The sequence below is a fragment of the Saccopteryx bilineata genome, chromosome 1, assembly GCF_036850765.1.
Source record: "Saccopteryx bilineata isolate mSacBil1 chromosome 1, mSacBil1_pri_phased_curated, whole genome shotgun sequence".
NCBI classification, from domain to species: domain Eukaryota; kingdom Metazoa; phylum Chordata; class Mammalia; order Chiroptera; family Emballonuridae; genus Saccopteryx; species Saccopteryx bilineata.
The window spans coordinates 374,004,244-374,024,006 of NC_089490.1; the positions used below are offsets into that span (position 1 = coordinate 374,004,244).

The 19,763-nt window shown below is 41.0% G+C and overlaps 1 pseudogene; it reads right to left on the minus strand.

Moving 5' to 3' along the window:
• Positions 1–1,437: 1,437 nt before the first annotated feature.
• On the minus strand, positions 1,438–19,486 carry LOC136319665 (large ribosomal subunit protein eL13 pseudogene; annotated as a pseudogene).
• Positions 19,487–19,763: the final 277 nt, after the last annotated feature.

Sequence of the window (19,763 nt, forward strand, 5' to 3'; positions counted from 1 at the left end):
GTTTCAGAGACAGATCCATTCCTCAGGAGGGTGGCACATGTACTTATGACTTTATATCGATTCACAGATATCTCATGTGCATTAGAAAATGCTTGTTATCGTCTCTGTCAAATTCTAGAAAGTCAGATTCTAATCAGAATAGAGTTTGATGAGCATAGAACCAGAAAAAGGACAGTTTTATGAATGATTCAAATGCTTTGTAGAGTCTTGCTGATAGCTCTGGTCCACTATCCAACGTGTAGTCAGGATGACAGTTTTTTTTCTTAGTGAGAAAGAGAGACAGGGACAGACAGACAGGAAGAAAGAGATGAAAAACATCAATTTGTAGTTGCGACACTTCAGTTGTTTATTGATTGCTTTCTCATATGTGCCTTGATGAGGGTAGGGGGGCAGCAGGGAGGTGGTCCAGCTGAGTCAGTGACCCCTTGCTCAAGCCAGCAACCTTGGGTCTTCAAGCTGGTGACCTATGGGCTCAAGCCAGCAACCATGGGGTTATGTCTGTGATCCCACACTCATGCCAGCAACCCTGCCCTCAAGCTGGTGAGCCTGCACTTAAGCCAGCAACCTCAGGATTTCAAACCTGGGTCCTCAGCATCCCAAGCCAATGCTTTATACACTGCACCACCACTGGGTCAGGCGGGATGACATTTTAAAAATGCAAATCTGAGCCTAAAACCCCTTGGCCTAAAATCTTTAGGTTTTTAAATTACTCTTGAAAGAAAAGGGAAAAAAGTAACCTGTTCCATAAGGTTTACCATGATTTAACCTTGCCTTTATCAGCTGGGCCTGCCTTTACTCACCAAGGCCCCCTTCCTGCACTGCTCTTCCCACAGTGGCTTTTCTCTCCCTTCCCTACTGAACTCCTCATTGTTGTTACTTGCTTTCGTGTCTGCTCAGACTCCTGGAGACTCCATAAATGAGCGACTTCCAAAATGTCCTGTCTTCCACAGCCATGTAGACGCATGCCTATGGCTTCTTTTATGGAATCAATTCATCTCACATTTGATCTTCCTCTTTTCCTGCTGCCTTCTGTTTATCCCAGCATTATTGTCTTTTTCAAGAAACCCTGACTTCTCATGATGAGCCCAAAGTAGGACAGGTTCAGTTTGGTCATTTTTACCTCCCGTGAATGTTTTAGGTTTAATTTGTTCCAGGACCTACTTGTCCATTCATCACAGAAAAATAAAGAGAACTATTATAGCAGTCAGTGTAAGGAGATAAAAGAGAACAACAAAAAAAAATGAAAAACAAGAGCTCTGAACCAGAGGATCCAAGAAATGAATGGGAAATTCAAGCCTAGATTAAGAAAGCTGAATGACCAGTGAGGAAGCGTATTAGTTGACCAGGAGATAATAAAGGGAAGGTGTAAAGAGTTAACTCCTACTATTCTTTTCTTTCCTTCTTTTTCTCTTTAAATCACAAGTTGCCAACAACACTTTATTTTTTTTTTTTCTTTTCAACATCCTGTTCTGCAGCTTTCTTTGGCTCTTTCTGCCCAGAGGCCAAAGAGTTGGGCATTGGCAGGGGCCATGGGAAAACTGGAAAACGCCTTGAAGTTTTTCTCCTCCTCTGTGATGACCCTGGCTTTCTTCTTGCAGACATTCTGAATGGGCATGACGGCTTCTGTCACTTGGGTGGCCAACTTGAATTCTTCAGAAGAACTGTCTCCCATCTTGGGAGTATGAGCTTGGAGGGGTGCTCCTTCAGCCACTGCACGTTGGCCTGCAGGGACTCCATGAACTTGCTCAGCCTTCTCGGATCCACTGAGATCCCAATGGTCCGGGCCACCATTAGCTCCTCCAAGCTGAAGCCCCTGCAGGCTCGCATTTTGGTTTGGTGCCTCACCATAGGGCATCTCACTATGGACCAGACGGGCCCTGTGGGATGGATGGGTCCTGACACAGGGCAATGCAATGTGCTTTGGATTGCTGGGCCTTGTGTCTGCAGATCTGCCCTGCTGGCTGGTTAAACTACATGGCACTGTGCCACTGCCACCGTCCTCATGGCAGTTGGGCTTTAGAGATCATGCCGTTTCAGCTGGGGGCTATGGTTGCTGCCTACAGGCCTTCTCCAATGGAGAAGGACCACCAAGAAGATCTATTCTTTTTCAAAAAATTATGTATAATGCATATTCTCAGATCACCTATAGTTTTATTCTTTTTTTAAAATAAACATGTATTAATGCCTATTATGGGAGCTGGTGATTCATCAGAATAGTGAACAAAGCAAAGTCCATGTTGTCACGGGTTCACATTCTAGCTTCTGTGAGGAGAGGCAATGACCAAAGAAAAACACAACAGACACACATAGCCATATATATATATATATGTAATATCTGAAACTGATAAGAATGATGGTGAAAACCTAATCATAATCCTTAACATGGATGCCCACTGTCCACCAATCTATGCCAGTGCCACATGCCAGTCCAGACCAATACCTCTTTTCTGGGACAGTTCCAGAAACATAATGTTTATGTCCAGAGGCATAAGGCATAGGGAAGTGGGGGAGGAGAAGTTGCTGTTTTATATACAAAGAAATCAGGGAAAATCTTACTGATAAATGATGTTTGAGTAGAGACCTAAAGGAAGTGAGAAGAGAGCTTTAAAATATCTGGAGGGAGATGGTTTCAGATAGAAGGAGCAGCAAGTGCAAAGGCCCTGGGGTAGGATTGTGCTTTGTCTATCACTTTGTAACATTTATCACAAGTATTACTTGTAGCAATTACAGATTTATATGTACTATTATTTTGTTGATGCCTTCCTTTATCTAAGTGTCCTGAGAGCAGACTGTCAATTTCTTCTGACATTGTATTCCCAGGCTATACAGCATTGGTTCCTGATGCAAAATACAGTTCATACATATTTATGGCAAGGAGAAAGGAAAGGAGGGAGGGAAGGAGGAGAGAGAATGGTAGGGAAGGTAGCAGGGAGGAGAAGATGAAGAAAAGATCCCTCAAAAGAGATGAGCTAAGCCCCTTTCCTGTGTACCCTCTTCCCTGGTTTGGACAAATGCAGCCACCACTCATATTAACCCCCCACACCTTCCCCCCGCCACGCTTCTTTTTCTGGACATCCCATCTGTTGCCAGAAACAATGTGCTAATAATTTCTTCTGGGTTAGAGCCAAGTCTCACAGGCCTGGAAGTGCTCTTCTGAATCTTTAACGTGATGCTCATATTTTTACTCTGATTTATTTTCTGTTGACTTTATGGTTTAACTCTCAGGAGGCCTCTACTTTTACTTGCACCAAATGCTTAGGGGAACCTTCCTTTTGCCCCCAACCCTTCTTAACAGGCATCCTTAACATGGATGCCCTCTGTCCACCAATCTATGCCAGTGCCACAGGCCCGTCCGGACCAATACCTCTTTTCTGGGACAGTTCCAATCACTCAGGCAGTTGGGCAGGAGTTCGCTTCCTGTGTTTTAGGAGCTCTTCTAATTCTATGCTAAGTTTAGAATAGACAGGGTTTAGTCTGAAATAAGGGGTCCTCAGGGGGGGTTGAGTTTTTATCCAGAGAGGTGGGCCAGAGGACAAAGTCTGGTCTGGGTTTGAGGACAGGTGAGAACAACCACGCTCCCACAGTGTGACTTTGCCCTTGCCTGGGTTTCCTCCTCAGCCGGCACCGCAGTCACGGACAGGTTGTACCTGATGTCAGGGATGCAAATGCAATGTAAGGGTTTTCCGCTTTTGCTGCGAGTTTCATGGAACCTTCCTGATTCAGGTCTTCCAAGATCCCCCCACCTGCCACATGATGCGGGGTTTCTTGGGTAAGTCTAGTCTCTCTTGCTTCAAGAGAATTTGAGACTGTTCTGGGAAAAACACTGGGGTTTCAGAACAGAAAGCTTAACAGGCAGCTTAGGCGCTGAAGTTCAGAGCTAGTGAGCTACTAAAACAGGGGTTGGGAACCTTTTTGGCTGAGAGAGCCATGAAAGCCACATATTTTAAAATGTAATTCTGTGAGAGCCATACAATGACCCATGTATGTTAGGCATTACTCAATAAAAATTTGGTGTTGTCCCAGAGGACAGCTGTGATTGGCTCCAGCCACCTGCAACCATGAACATGAGCGGTAGGAAATGAATGGATTGTAACACATGAGAATGTTTTATATTTTTAACGTTATTATTTTTTTTTATTAAAGATTTGTCTGCTAGCCAGATGCAGCCATGAAAAGAGCCACATCTGGCTCGTGAGCCATAGGTTCCCGACCCCTGTACTAAAATATTACCACCTCAATCTTCTAGGCCTGGGGTCAGCAGAGTTGTTCTGTAAAAAGCCAGATAGTCAATATTTTAGACTTTGAGGGCTACATGGTCACTGTAACAACTAATTAACTCTGCCATTAAAGCATAAAAGCAGCCATAGAAAATGTGCAAATGAATGGGCATAGCTGTGTTTCAATAAAACTTTATTTATAAGACAGGTGGTGGCCTGGATACAGCCCATGAAAAAATCCTTCATTGCTATTCCAACGAAACTCTCTATTTGTTGGTAAACAGCCATTAGAAACATTGATTATAGAGTTATTATTGTACATGTATTTTTTGAGAAGTTGATCCTACTGTTATCATTGTACACATTTTAGAAGATATAATCTTTTCTTGCATCAATGTTATCATTTAGTATGTTTAATGGGAACTATGTGATGGCAAAAAGGAGTGACTTCCACGAAGTGAGCAATGGATGAGTCCTCTGCTGTCCAGAGTGGGATCCACGGACCCACAGCGTCCATGCCATCTGGGAGCTAGTTATAAATGTAGGATTTCAGGATGTGCCCCTGATCTCCTCAAGAAGCACTCGCACATTGCCATGATGACCAGAGGACTCACATGAGGATTAAAATTCAAAAGCCCTCTGCCAACCCTCAGCACTGAGTGTGGTGCCTCCATAGCATCTCCCTCTGCAAACCTCAGTGATGGGATGCAGACTGCCAGCTCCCTAAAACAACTGTAGTGATAGGTCTAAATTTTGTTAGCAACACCAATGGTGAATTTTTGTTATAGGAATAACCATCCACTTACATATCTGTTTTACACATGATTGGCTTTCACACTCTGCATGAAGGGTCTGGAACATACCCACTATTGTACCTTGGCTTTCCTAGTTGTTCTGGCCTGGAATGACCTCACACTAACTGACCTTTTTCAATAAAGTCCCGAGAATCTACTAAGGCAGGCCTCAAGTCCTTTCTCCTTTGATGTGTTTGCTTCCTTTGTCTGGTCATCTCACCCTTTGCTAAACACAGGTACCTGACTATAATCTCTTTGAGAGTGGAGACCTGTATCTTGTTTATCTTTGAAACCCTAAGGAACCTATAGCCTCTTTCTTTGAATATAGTAGGAACCTTAAATACTATACCTTGATTTCATTATCACAGGAGAATGTGCTTCACTCCCATTTGCCAAATAAACAGTCCAAGTTCTTTCTCTGGACCAATAGACATCTCACCATGACTTAAATAACCTACATCTTGATCCCATTCAAACCAGAAAGGGAGTAGGAGCAGTGGTACTTAACACTAAACCCTCGAACTCTGGGGATAGCATTGCAGATTGTGCACTGCTATTGATATAAGAGGACATAGATAGCATATGATACAGGATCCATGGAGAAGCTCATATTTTCCGGCATCTGATCCAGCCTATCGGATGTCATTTGGTTGAGGATAAAGTGAAGATCTGCCAGTGATACTTTGGTTTTTTCGGGTCAGGAGAAGCTGATTCCTGAAGGAAGCCTTGTGCGTGTCCATTTAGTAGATTTCTCGATAGTGAGCCTTTCCATGAATGAATAAACCAGACTTGATTTATTCATTCATCTATTGAGTGATTCTTGATATCTGAATTACAAACTTAACACTGCTTAATGCTGTGCATGTACACAGGATAAATAGAGAAGTACACAGTGTAGTCTCTGACGTTTCATTTCAGTTGGGGAGGTAAGTCAGGACCTGCTCCCACTGTTAAACTGCATGCTAGTTGGCCAGACCTGTGTGTGGTAAAGTGGCCAGTACTTAGTATCAGTGCAAGGGACGTGTATTCAGTAAGTGCTATGGTAGTTGATAGAGGAGCCAGACAGATGACTGTGGGCTAGAGAGTTAGGTAAAGTTCAGTGGAGGTAGTGGGCTTAGGGTAAGCCCTCAGCAAAAGGCATTCTTTGAACAGACTTGCATGGAAGGGCTTGTGCTGTTCAGATCTGGGAGAAGATGAGCTCCCTGAAGTACCCATGCTTTCTACGCCTCCGCGTACTGTGTGACCAGGGAAAATCTGCTTTCTCTTCCTGGGAAGCTGCAATGCACCACTGGCTAGGGCTAGCCTGTTAATCTTCTTTACTCCTCCTCCCCCCATCACCCAACAGATTCGGGTGCTTGGCACTGTGGCTGGACTGACGATGCAGTGGAAAATCCCCCCTTCTTCTTTGAGACGCAGTTCATTCACTTGGTGCCAAGTTGTTTTCTCTCTGGGCTCCCCAATGAAGCTGTGGAATAGACTGCACAGCAACCTGGGCCTACCTGAAAGTGAAAGTGAATTCTTGCAGCAGGAAAAGAGCAGAGAGCGGCATATGCTGTAACATCTGTTCCTGCTTCTTTTCTACCTCTGCTGCAGTGAGACCTGCTCTTAGCTCTGGCAGAGGCAGCAGCGAAGGCTGACTCCCATCTCTCAGGGAAGATATTTATCAACTTTCATACAGTATGTTTCATATAGAATGCACTGTGTAGCACTTTGCATGCAGTTAGCAGATATTTACTAGGTACTGATTTTTTTTTTTTTTTGCCAAAGCCCGTGTCAGATGCTGGGATATGAAACTGAATGAGACAGTTTCTTTCCTGTCGTCTTGGGATTTCCTGTATACTCAGGAAACAGAGAAATTAACCCAATCAATAATAGTTCAGTGATAGTGCTATCACAGAGATAGGCACAAGCTTATTATGTATCACCCAAGAGTGCTGCATCCAGACTTAGGGGTAGTGCAAGGGCAAAATCTTCCTGGTAGTACCCTAATGTCTGATCAGAGTTTTAAGAATGAGTAGGAAGTGCTCGGTAGAGTTTGATGGGAAAAGGAGAAGCAGTAGGGAAATAATTCCAGAGAAGGAACTGCATGGACAAAATCTAGGAGGTGAGAGAGGTCATAATGCTTTTAGGGGATTGCTTATAGTTTGGTGCGGGGCATAAAGAGAGCAGTCAACAGTGAAGTTAGAGAAATAAGTAGAGTGCTTGTGTTTTGTATTCTGTGGAGTGATCAAGCCAGTGCGGTCACAAGAGGAAACACAGGAGAAGCTCAGGAAAACAAAGTTTATTACACTCACAAGTTCTGGCGACAGGAGGTATGGCACGCCACATGGGGCCACATGGAAAAACACCAGGTGGTCAGGAGGCAGAAAACAGGAGCCAGCCCAAAAGTCTGGGCCAGAGCCTTTCTTTGGGTTTCCATGGGAAAGGCAAGGCAGGGCAAAGTAAATAGCTTAGGACTGGCTGCTTTAAAAAAAATGTTGGTGGGCTCTGACCTATAGGGGTGGTCCTACTCACCTGAGATGATTAAGGCAGAGAAATATTGCTTCGTGTCGCATATGGGCCAGACAGAAGAGGTCTGGCTCTGGATTGGTTGGCACATCTGAGACATGGTCCAGGCTGAGTCCTTGTCCTCTAATAATTGGCTAGGCCTTGGAGGGGTAGTCTTTCCCCAGCCACAAGCTTTCTTAAGATGTCAAAATATCATAATATACAGAGAATAAAGAAGTGTATATGCCTTATATACCTTATATGTGGTTTTAGTTTTGAATATTATACTGTAGGGTCAATGCCACACATGACCCTTTTGTCTCCCCAGCCTTTGGCACTGTGGTTATGGATTCTGGCCATAAGCTACAAAAGAGAGAGTAATAAAACTGCAGCTGAGGTTTTCCTGAGGACAAAGGAACTGAGTCACCAGATATCATCAAGGAGAAACAGCACAGAACAGTGCATAACTCCCCCCACACACACACCCCCTGCTTGCCTGATCACCTGCTTGCTTGCCTGTAGACAAAGTGTTTTTGCTTGAGCAATTGCCCATGGCTTAGCTATAAAAACCATAAGCCCCCTCAATGGGGTATGAAGCTTTCACCGACCTGCTGTCATCTATGCTGCCCTTGTATGCAAATAACAAAGGCTATGTCTGCTCCATCTGGTCCTCCTTGTGGTTTCTTTGGGATCTCACATCAACACTAGACCAATTTTCTGGGTTTGGACCTCCTGTGTTACATGTACTATAGGCAGTAATGGGGAAATAGTGATGGGTTTTGAGGAAGGGAGGAATCACATTATGCATTTTAGAAAAGTCATTTGGGGTACAGTGTAGAGACTGGGTTGGAGAGGGGCAATACTAGGGCATAAGTTTGAGGTAAAATTCATGCAATTAAGAAAATTATTTATAGCAAAGTAGGTTGCATTCAATACTGGTGAATGGTAGTTGATAGGAGAGAGAAAGATGCCAGCAGACTAACAATGGCAGGGAAGGTTTAATGGAGGTGGTGGCTTCAGGGTAGTAAGTAATATGATCATATTATGCATTTTAGAAAAAAAATTATCTTGACTGCGGGGTAGAAATCGAGTGGGCAAGGCCAAGGGAGAAAGTGTAGGCAAAAATTTCGTAAGAGATGATGGGAGCATCTCCTGCCAGTGGAGATGGAGAAAAGTGGACAGATTCAGGTAATATTAAGAGGATACAATTGACTAGTGAGTGATTGATTGGATAAGAAAGGGAGAGTCCATGATAATATTGCAAATTTCTTTTGCAAGTGACAGAAAACCCAACTCAAGCTGACTTAAACAAAAAGGGCTGTATTGGCACAAGTAACTGAACAATCTTCAGGTGTGACCTCATTCAGGGCTCAGACGTCCTCAGGGACTGTCTTTCTGCTGTTTCTTCTGGGTTCATTCCATTCTCAGGCTCAGTTTGTCATACCTAGTAGCCTTAGGCTAACATTATCCTAGCACCCAGCCCCACGAAATAGAGTTCTACTTATTTAGTGGAGAAAACAATAGTCATAAAATAGACTTCCACCCTGCTTTTCTCTCTTGAATAATTTTCCTTCCTGGAACCACTCACTGTGGCTGGTAAACTAGGAAGCCTGACTTGGCCTGGACCAGTTCTTGTGCATATACCCTAGAGACCGCTCTCCTAAAACATGTGGGCAAAGAGTTGGCCAGGCTTGGTTCCTCTAAAGAGAACTCACGGCATGGTTATCAGAGAAAGAGTAAAAAGCTACAGGCATACTGTATATACAGGGTGGGGCAAAAGTAGGTTTACAGTTATTCATATGGAAAACAATGCAATAATAAAAAATAATACAGTAATAAACTGTGTTTTGTGTACCCACAACTATAAACCTCTTTTTGCCTCACCCTAGATTTGGCACTCTCAGAATGGTTAGCTGGTCATGTAAATAAAAATTGAAAATGGAGTTAGCAAAAATGCTTCGTGATGTTACATAAAGAGGCAGAACTCAATTGACAACAATAGTGGACGAACATTCATGGGGTGATTTTAGAGGTATTTCCAAAAAATGTCCTACCAGCCAGTGCTACAATCCTGGCAGAACTGAAGACCAGATGTAGACAGGAAACGAAGATCAGGGGCCCTTTGAACACTCCATATGGATGTTCTATAAATTCCTCCTGTACTGGCTTATGAACATATTTCAGTTATTACCTATTTATTTTCAGAGCAGGTTAAATCTTTTTGCCAAAGAGCTACTGCTCTATCTATGGCAAAATAATAATAATAATAAAATAAAAAGAGAAAAAAGAAGCAAAAAAAAAATACTTTGTGCTTTTGTTTTTCCAACTTGGGGAATTTCTACTTCTCTAGTGAGGAGGACAATCATTTTACTGGTAATATTATAAAAGAACTTTGTAAAGTATTATCTTTTACTCTGAAACTATCCTCAATCCTAAAAAGGAAAGTAGTAAAATTCTAAAACAACATAAACAAAGCTCTCAGAAACCCTAACTCCCATAGCCTGAAGTTCTGACATAGCTCTAATGTCTGTGAGATAGAACCATAGATTATCTCTTTATGAGTGACAGGTTAATCCACGTGATGGGCAAGTTCATCTCCAAGCCTAGATTCTACCTGTTGTGGGTTGAATTGTGTCTCCTAAAAAGCTATCTTCAAGTCCTAACCTCCAATATGTGTGAATGTGAAATTATTTGGAAAAAAAAATGCAGATACAATCAAATGAAGATAAAGTCTTGGAACCATTTGATCTATCTACAATACATGGTGTACAAAAGTAGATTTTACAGTTATGAGTACATGAAAGAGTTTATTCTTGTATTATTATTTATTAATTATTGTATTATTTTACGTACAAATAACTATAAACCTACTTTTACCAAACCCTGTATAAACAACAAATATTCATCTCATATAGTATCTGATATTCTGATTTGAACAACTGTGTGGGTCATGGTATCAGTCACTGAGATTCGAACCACTGAAATAGGTGTGATTTTTGAGTCTAGAAGGGCTTGACAGTTAGGTTTAAAACACAATGACTTTGTACATTTGAACTTTGACTATTAGAATATGATATTCACTGTGGGTGGCAAAAGGATCACCTGTGCCCCAGATTCGGTATTTAAACAAACATTGTTTCTTCATTAATCATGCTGGCTCAAGAATTTCTTGCTGCTGTCCAGTTCCTCTCTATTACTCTGTGCACTGCCATTGTCCCAGGCAAGGTGGTGGGTACCGAAAATACAGAGCTGAGAAGTACACAATGATCTCTGTCCTCAAGGAGCTGATCTCTGTTGTAGGAAAGGAGAGATATTAAACAAGAAATATAATAGTGAATTGGGTATTATTAGAAAAGACCAAAAATAAATAGAATTAACACAAAAAAGGGGTGAGTGATAGACTATGAGAGAGTTGGGGAAGTCTCCAGAAGAACATTATTTCTGAATTGAGTTTGCTGCAAGTGGGAAAGGGAATGGAAACCCTAACTAGCATGTATATAGTTACAAAATTGCAAGTAGCTCTGTAGAGTAAGAAAATAAATTGCTGAAAGTGTCGGTAAAAGGCTTTGCCCACTGATTACTCTTATTCTGAGCAATAACATGTCTACCTATCCATATGGAGCAATTTGAGAAAGAATAAACTGTTTATTCTTCCACAGTCTGACCTAGCCATAGTTTTACAATATTTATCTTATGGGTAAAGAGCTCGGGTTTTGAGCAAAATTACAATATTAATCTTGATGCAGATATAAAGCAAGATAATCAACATTTATTATGTACTTTTTCACATTAGTTAATACCATAAGATCTAGACAAGCAGTTAGTTAATACCATAAGATCTAGACAAGCAGACCATGAGGAAGTGGGAAACTGCATTTCAATAATCTATTCTTGAAATCTCCTCTTCCACCCAACGTCTGTATATCAAAAACTCAAGAGCATTAGTTGCTGCTAAAAGAGCTGTGATGATTTGCCAGTACTTACCAGACTTGTACTCTTCCCCTCGCTTCCTCCTAACCTTTTTAATAAGCAAACTCCTATTTGTTCTTCAAAATATGAGATTGCAATACAAAAGGCCACAACCTGAGCTAATGTGGCCATTGCTCCAAGAGCAATCTGTTCAGGTACTGGGACGTTGTATTGCAATTCTTCTATTCACATATCTGCTTACCTACCAGACCTTAAACACTTCCTTGAAGGCAGGAAATGAGTTGTGTATCTTTGTAACTCCTATGTTTAACATAATATGTGGCCCACTCAGACCAAAGTAACTCTTAAAAGACAGTGTCTAGAATGTTAAACACAAGGATTTCTAAAGATAACAAAATTGTTAGGTTAATAATGATGATTACATCTAGTCTAAGTTCTTCCTCTTGCATTTCTTGTGTACTCGATACTGTTATTTGTGTACTCAACACTGTTATCTGTGTACTCAACATTCTGCTCTCATACTATTTTGTTAGGGGTAGTAATTTTCACATTGTAGGACTTTCAACTCAACTGCAGAAAGTTGAATTATAATCTTTGTATAAATTAATCAAATTGCACTACAGAAACCTTTACAAAACCCCATTGTTTATTGATTGTTTTATTTTGTAACAGAAAGACAGAGAGAGGGACAGATAGGAATGAACAGACAGACAGGAAGGGAGAGAGATGAAAAGCATCAATTCTTCATTGCGGCTCCTTAGTTGTTCATCAATTGCTTTCTCATATGTGCCTTGACTGGGGGGCTACAGAAGAGTGAGTGACCCCTTGCTCAAGTCAATAACCTTGGGCTTCAAGCCAGCGACCTTTGGGCTCAAACAAGTGACCATGGGGTCATGTCTCTGATCCCATACTCAAGCCAGTGACCCCACACTAAAGCTGGCGTCCTCGGGGCCTTGAATCTGGGTCCTCTGCATCCCAGTCTGACACTCTATCCACTGTGCCACCACCTAGTGAGGCCCATTGTTTATTTTTTTTTTTTAGTTTTATTTTTTTAAGTTTTATTTTTTCAAGTTTTACAAGCTTGTTGTAGAACATTCACAAAATGTAAAAATATTATTACATAAACAGACTCCCTCATTTCTTTTCTTCTTTCCATCTACCAAACTCCCTGCTCAGAGATGACCACTTTTTCTTCCAAAATTATTTTCACACATTTACAAATTTAGTCATTTATTTTTTCTTTCAGTACATAATTATTGAATATTTACTATAGGCTAGACTATGTTCAGACACTAGTGACCCTGCTATATAAATGAAAGAGGTGAGGTTCTTGTTTTCTTGGAGCTGACATTCTCATGAGAGGTAGAGGTAGACAGATAGTACATGAATACACAGACTGAACGGGCTGAGAAAATTTTTTTTAAAATTAATAATAAATGCCCAAATAGATTTAAAATTGATATTATGAAGATTGTATAATTATATATATCTATAAAAAGCAGAATATGTGATAAATACATAGATATTTAGCAACGGGCCCCAAATGGTGTCACTTATGCTAAGCTCCATGTCACCAAACAAGACTTAATTACAGTTTCAGGTCTCCCAGACTTGAAATCTTTAACCAGTTAATAAGGAATTGCCTGATGAGCACTACTTAGGATATCTGCCTTATAGACCTCTGCCAATCCCTAAAAGAAAATAATCTTGTGATTTTTTTTTTTTTTTTGCCTAGTGTAACTTTCTTGTTCCTGCTCCCTTCTGTCTATAAAATTCTTTATTCTGTATAAAATATTGGAGATAAAATATTGGAGGATTTGAAGATATCTTCAAAATGGAATGCTATCTGATTTAAATCTGTTTTTATTCAAATAAATTCTTAAAATTTTTAATATACCTTAGTTTATTTTTAACAATATATGTATATATATATATATGTAGTATATACATATGCAAAATGTAACTATAGAATACATTGTTTTTCAGATTGCTGTCTGCCCTTAATAATATATATATATTGTAGACCTCTTGTCCTGTCACTGCATATGATTTATGTTAAATGCTTGCATAAGAGTTTATGGTACTAATGTTGCACATAGTATGAGGGTGCTTTGTATAGAAATTTACTTTAAATATAGTCTTTATTGTACTAATATCATGATTTTGGGTTTTACCCCTTATACTAAAAATGTGCCAAGTTGTCTGCTGCCCTTATTAGCTTGAGGATTGATGGCTCAGGTGGCTTCTCAGATAGCGTCTCTCTTTAATCTGGGTCGCATCACTCCATTCTCTTCTGCAATCAGTTTTTGGGGGTGTGGGGGTTGTGGGATGTGTTCTTTTGGCAGAATGCATTCTCTGATGTATTTCTTCCACGAGGGAGATTGTTCCTTTTAGTAAAACAAACCTCTTGCTGAAATATATTATGTTAAAAAATGAATATTTTCCATTGTAGAGTGCACATCATTTCCTAGGTGATACAGCTAAATAACCCAATGACAGCAGTAGATATAATAATGCCCTTATTATGAAGTTTCAGGTAGCATCATCTCTACCATACAGTAAGTATTCATTAACTACATGAATAAATAATTGGTATTAGAAACCATTAGGGTGACCCTGCAGTTACCAAAGAGTGGAAGGATACTGAATATTTGCAAGAATGGCAGGAACTCCTGAAAGAAAAGTGTATTCATTCATTAATTAATTCATTGATAGATAGATAGAGTCATTCATTCATTCAGCAAACATTTAATGAGTACTTACTATGGTTTGGCACTTTTCTAGACAGTGGTCATGAATTAATTCTGAAGATAGAATTTTCCTGCTTCATAGATTTATCTAGAGACCTCCCTAATATAGTCTGTAATTTTCCTTAATCATTTGTTTTAAAACTGAATGCCATGAAGCTCTCTGTGGGAGGGGGGCTTGAGAATGGGAACAGCAATGAGGAAATTAAGATTATAATATAGTTGAAGTGTCAACTACGATATATTATAAATCATTTCAACTAGGTCACCCTAGAAGGAGCCTTTCTGTTTCCAACGAGCTTGATCCTCCTGGATAATTTTCTCTAATGTGCCACTCCAAACACAGTCCTCTTTTTTCTTTATTCCCCAAGTCCTTAAGCCTCATCAGTGGCTGCTGAGCAATCTTTTTGAACACAAGAAAGAAGATCATTACCATCATTATGCTGTTACCCTTGAAGAAAGCATGTAAAGAGACAGAGGATGCATAATTTAAGAAAACATGGAAACTCAAGGTTGCATAATAGCCTCTTGCTTCTCATGACTGCCACTAAATCTAATTGAGACTAAATGTATGTATATACACACACACTCACATACCTATTAGAGCAGTGGTAGTCAACCTGGTCCCTACCGCCCACTAGTGGGTGATCCAGCTTTCATGGTGGGCGGTAGCAGAACAACCAAAAGATAGAAGTAAGTTGTTTTATAAAGATTTATTCTGCCAAACTTAGCGAAAATCTGACATAAAGTACTTGGTAAGTAATTATTATTATATGCTTTAACTTGCTGTAACTCTGCCTTATAAATTTTATAAAGTAAAGTTACTTCCCTACTTTATAAATCACAATTACTGTGGAACCAGTGGGCAGTTAGAAAATTTTACTACTAACAGAGATACAAAAGTGGGTGGTAGATATAAAAAGGTTGACTACCCCTGTATTAGAGACCATGTTTTTATTTTTTGTTTTTTTGTTGTTTTTTTGTGACAGAGACAGAGAGAGGGACTGATATGGATAGATAGACAGAAAAGGAGAGAGATGAGAAGCATCTGTTCTTTCATTGCAGCTCCTTAGTTGTTCAGTGGTTGCTTTCTCACCTGTGCCTTGACTGGGGGGGATACAGCAGAATGAATAACCCCATGCTCAAGCCAGTGACCCTGCACTAAAGCCGGATGAGCCCATACTCAAGCCGGCAAGGTCGGGGTTTTGAACTTGGGTCCTCTGCATCCCAGTCTGACGCTCTGTCTACTGTACCACCTCCTGGTTAGGCTGGAGACCATGTTTTAATGTGTTTCACCAGACTGTAAGCCTCATGCTAGCAAACACCACACTTGTCTATCAATATATAATCCAGTGTTTGGAGAATACCTGGCACAAAGTAGGTTCTTCCTAGATATCAGTTAAATGGACAAATAAGTTGCATTTCTAACCCCTCTTCTCAGTTGGTTCTCATGCCTGTCTTTTCCTATTTGCTGTAGCTTTTATATACTTATGATTTTATTTCTGTTATTTCTCCTCCCTTTCCACAACTCTTCTCATTAGTTTATGGGACTATATTGTTAAAGAATTACCTTTCTTTATCTATGCCTCTAATTCAAGAGTGTAGGGGTGGGTTATCTCTTTAATCCCCTCCCCTTCCCCTTTTGTCTTTCCTCCACACCACTGGCTTGCCCAAACCGTGATGCCCAAATCCTTGCAGAACTCTCTTAAAGCCCTGGCAGTAGAACAATGGCCCCAGGAGCCTCAGGGGCTTTAATATCCTCATCCCCAGAGTTCAACTTTAATTCCAGTTTCCAGGCAGGGAAGTTCTACTGAACAAAACAGCTGTGATTTTGGGGAAGGATCACTGAAAATCAAGCCTGGGTTCGGACGTTATTAACACTGACTAAATGGTCAGTTTTGAAGTTATTTAAATTCTGAACCTTGGTCTCATCATCTGTAAAATGAGATTAAGTAATTTAACATATGTAAATGCCTCAGCACAATGTTTAGCTGCTAGGACAGGGGTCTGGAAACTTTTTGGCTGAGAGAGCCATGAACGCCACATATTTTAAAATGTAATTCCATGAGAGCCATACAACAACCCGTATACATTACACATTATCCAACAAAAATTTGGTGTTGTCTCGGAGGACAGCTGTGATTGGCTCTAGCCACCAGCAACCATGGACATGAGCGGTAGGAAATGAATGGATTATAATACATGAGAATGTTTTATATTTTTAACATTATTTTTTTTATTAAAGATTTGTCTGTGAGCCAGATGCAGTCATCAAAAGATCCACATCTGGCTCGTGAGCCATAGGTTCCCAACCCCTGTGCTAGGAGATGCTATAGATCTCTGAGTTTCAGTTTCTTTGTTCACAAAATGAAGATAATAATGAATCCTCAATGGCTGACACAAAATTTATGAATTCATAGCCTGGTGCCTGGCTCTCTCTCACTTCCTGCCCCCCACATCACTTGGCCTTACTCTTCTCTGCTGAATTAAACCTGACTTCCATGGTCATGTGCACTTTATCAGATACCCTATTGAATGTCTTCTTAGTACCCCTTTTACCCACTCAACTTCCATGGATCATAAGTGTCATCACTGTTCACAGGTATGATTTCATATTGAAGATGATTTGGAATGTGTTTCCCTCCCACAAGACTGCACCCTCCACAAGAACAATGCCCCTGAGAGTTCTATTCACTCTTGATAGCCAGACACTAGCACAGTGCCTGGCACATGATAGACATTTAATAAATATTTATTGGATGAAAGGAAGGAAAGAAGGAACAACACTTACTATACATTCAATAAGATTTTATTTTCCTAGAGACTTGATTCTCCTGGGGAATCCAATGTACTCAGCAAATACTAGTTTAATTAAACTGTATGTAAAGCTTTAGATTTCTTTCTGTGGGGTATAAAAGGAAGGAAACTCTGGGAAGACAGGGATCACTTTTTTCATCTTTCTCTTATTAGAGCTTAGTGTAATGCCAAGCACTTAATGATAAATAGACTTAATAAATATTTATTCCTTTTGTGACTTAAAGGAAGGTAACAAATGATTGAAAATCTGATAGTGTCCGAGTGTGTGGATCAGAGCAGGGAAGATTCTCAAATAGGATCATCTCAGACATTTTTGTAAAATACCAGCGAGACTTTTAGAAAACACCTTTTCTTTCCCCATCCGGCCCACACAAGATGGTTCTGAAAAGAGACTCTTTTGGAAACTGTCTGGACCAGTGACTTGTCACGTAGGAAGGGGCAATGCTATAAAAACATCGCTTTCCTCTTCTGTTTGAAAAAAACTGATAAAAGCACGTGTAAAAGACAGAGATGAAGTGGCTTGGTTGCTCAGGGCAAGACGCCCTGGGGGAAGAGCGTGGCCAGGGCCATTTTCCCAGCTGGTCCCAGTTGCCTGGAGAAAATAGTTCCAAGGCTGGACACCCCATGGAGAACAAAGCCCCACAGGCTGGAGTCACATGGTTCTGGTTATCCGGGAAACTGTTTTCAAGGACAACAATACTTCTCCTTTATGTGCACCTTGTTTCAGAGTCGCTCCTGGCCCTTCCCCGGCATAGCTCCTGTTTAGGCAGTAGATCCAACTGAAAATTTTAGGCGCAAGACAGATTGGTCCTGGGGTCCAGCGACAGCACCTCTCCATCAGGTCCAGGGCCGGGTTCTTGGTGGTCGCACTTTTGCAGGGACTGCTGAAGTGCCACGAGCACACGGTGCTCACTGAAACCTGGTAACAGCCCCAGCCCCAAGGACTCACTGTGTCCATGAAATTCCTCACAGAGCCTTCTGTCTGAGAAAACTCTCCAGCCCGGCAGAGTGGGCAGATGCAGTCGTGGTCAGTTGTATCTGTGTCCCCTGCATGTTACTGTGCTGGATAAAGCCCAGATTTGACTACTGAATGTACATGAGATATCAAATACTGTGTACTTACACATCTATAAAAAAATAAGTTTCCATGAGAAGCAAGAACAAATATTGCTTTCTTACCATTTCATCTAGTCCTTGAGGTACTTGTGTCCAAAATGTGTCTCTGAGTGGCTGGGTGACAGGGTTTACAGATTATGACAAGGGAGGCCATATTAATTTGACTGTGAAGAGTAAATATTCTCATCAGTGGTAGCTCAACATAATAATCTGCATGCATCTTGGTAGAAGGTAGGATTTATTGCCTTATATGCCAGACACTAAAAACCAGACACCCTCTCTCTCCCCCTGATGGCTCCTGGGAGTAGGGTTGACAGATATAAGATACACAGTTAGAAGGTGACGGAAGACAATTTGACTTTGGGTGAGGAGTATGCAACATAATCAAATGTCAAAATAATCCAGAGATGTTTTCTCTGAACATATGTACCCTGATTTATCAATGTCACCCCATAAAACTAATAAAAATTAAATTAAATTAAAAAAAAGATACACAGTTAAATTCGAAATCAGATAAACAATAAATTGGGTTTTGTTTTTTTTTTCCAATGTAAGTATATATACTGAAATATTGCCTGGGATATACTTAAACTAAAAAAAAATTATTCTCTGAAATCTCAGGTTAACTGTGCACCTTATATTTGCTAGATCTGGCAACCCTATTGGAGGGCCTGGTCGCTGACAAGTTGCATGTTCCCTTCCTATATTTATTTATTTATTTATTTATTTTATTTTGCGATCCAGGCAGCCTTCCTATATTTTGAATGTAAGTCAGGTGATAGAGAGAAGGGGCAGTAATTTAGAATTAGCCAGTGGCAGTGGTGGTGGCAGCACTGATGCTCAGTCACAGTGGTACTGGTGCTCGTGGTGGTGGTCCCTACGCAGTGAGAGCGGTCGAGTCTGATGCCCGGTCGAGGCAGCAGCAACATCCTGATCAGACCTGTTGTTCCGATGCGTAACCTTGTTTCCCGTCCATTTCCTAACCCTGTCCTCCAGTCCTCCCGCACGTCCTGTGAGCTGCCTGATACAGTCTTATGAATTCCTTTTTTTTTTTTAATTGTTAGCCAGAGTTGAAATCTGGGTTGTTGTTTTTGTTGTTGTTGTTGTCTGTTTGTTTTTTGAAAACTGATCCCTACCTGCTATGATAGGAGTTGTAATGACCAAGGAAATGTGTTATGTAGATGTCCCGCTGCTGAGGAACGTAATTGACTGATGGCTGTAGCTGCTGCCCCTCTGCATCGACCACCACGTTAGCCCCAAAGCACACTTCTTGCAGGCTGCTCCTAACTGTCCTGCAGAGATATTCTTTCAGTGGGCATCTTTGGCTAGAGGTCTGCCCACTGGCACAGCCAAAGCATTCGTGGAACTGTGCTGCCATGTGGGACTCTTTCTACCCAATCCTCCTTCCCTCCCTCTGTTGTCAGGTGTCCGACCTACGTCCTGATCTGAGGGCTCTCTCCTCTTCCTGCTTCCTCCCCTTATAAGCCTCTTTCACCACGAATAACATCTAGCAATCTGCTTCTTGGCAAACGTGAACTGACACAAGGATGAGGGAAAAGATTATTTAAGCCTCCTGCATAGCTTTGGTTGGCAAAGTCTTCCCTGGTATTACCTGAAAGAGACCATAAGAGACAGAACTAGTAGTAGCAAGATAA